We start from the raw sequence: 483 nt of genomic DNA, 5'->3' as shown, positions 1-483 counted from the left end.
ACGCGTCCAGGCGGGTTTTGAATGTCTCCAGGGACGGAGACTCCTCTGGGGAGCCCTTCCACAAACTGAGCTGCAGTGTCTGAACCCCCTGAACTCTATGGAGGCTCCCGCTCAGTGCTCTTTTACAGCAAGCTATGGGTTTCCACATAACTAGACCTATTCCAAAGGTCAGCTCTTTAAGAACGTATGCCTTTTGCCATAAGTCTGGGGACCGTATGTTTGTTAAGGTATCTCCAGAGTACTAGCTGGACAGTCAGAAAGCTGTAGGCATCTAAAAGCTGTAAATTAATTAATTAGAGCAACCGTAAAATCAGATGTGAAACATTCTATCTTGACTTCCCTGAAATTAACTAAATGCCTACATGTGTATTAAGATTTTCCATAACAAAAATACTTCCATATTAAATTTGTGTATAATACTGCCATTGCTGTAAACAGTGTGGGAAGACAGATCACATGAAATCTACAAAGGTAGTTGAAAAG

The sequence above is a fragment of the Rissa tridactyla genome, chromosome 2, assembly GCF_028500815.1.
Source record: "Rissa tridactyla isolate bRisTri1 chromosome 2, bRisTri1.patW.cur.20221130, whole genome shotgun sequence".
Taxonomy (NCBI): domain Eukaryota; kingdom Metazoa; phylum Chordata; class Aves; order Charadriiformes; family Laridae; genus Rissa; species Rissa tridactyla.
The sequence above is the reverse complement of the archived record's forward strand: the minus strand, read 5'-3'. Positions refer to the sequence as shown.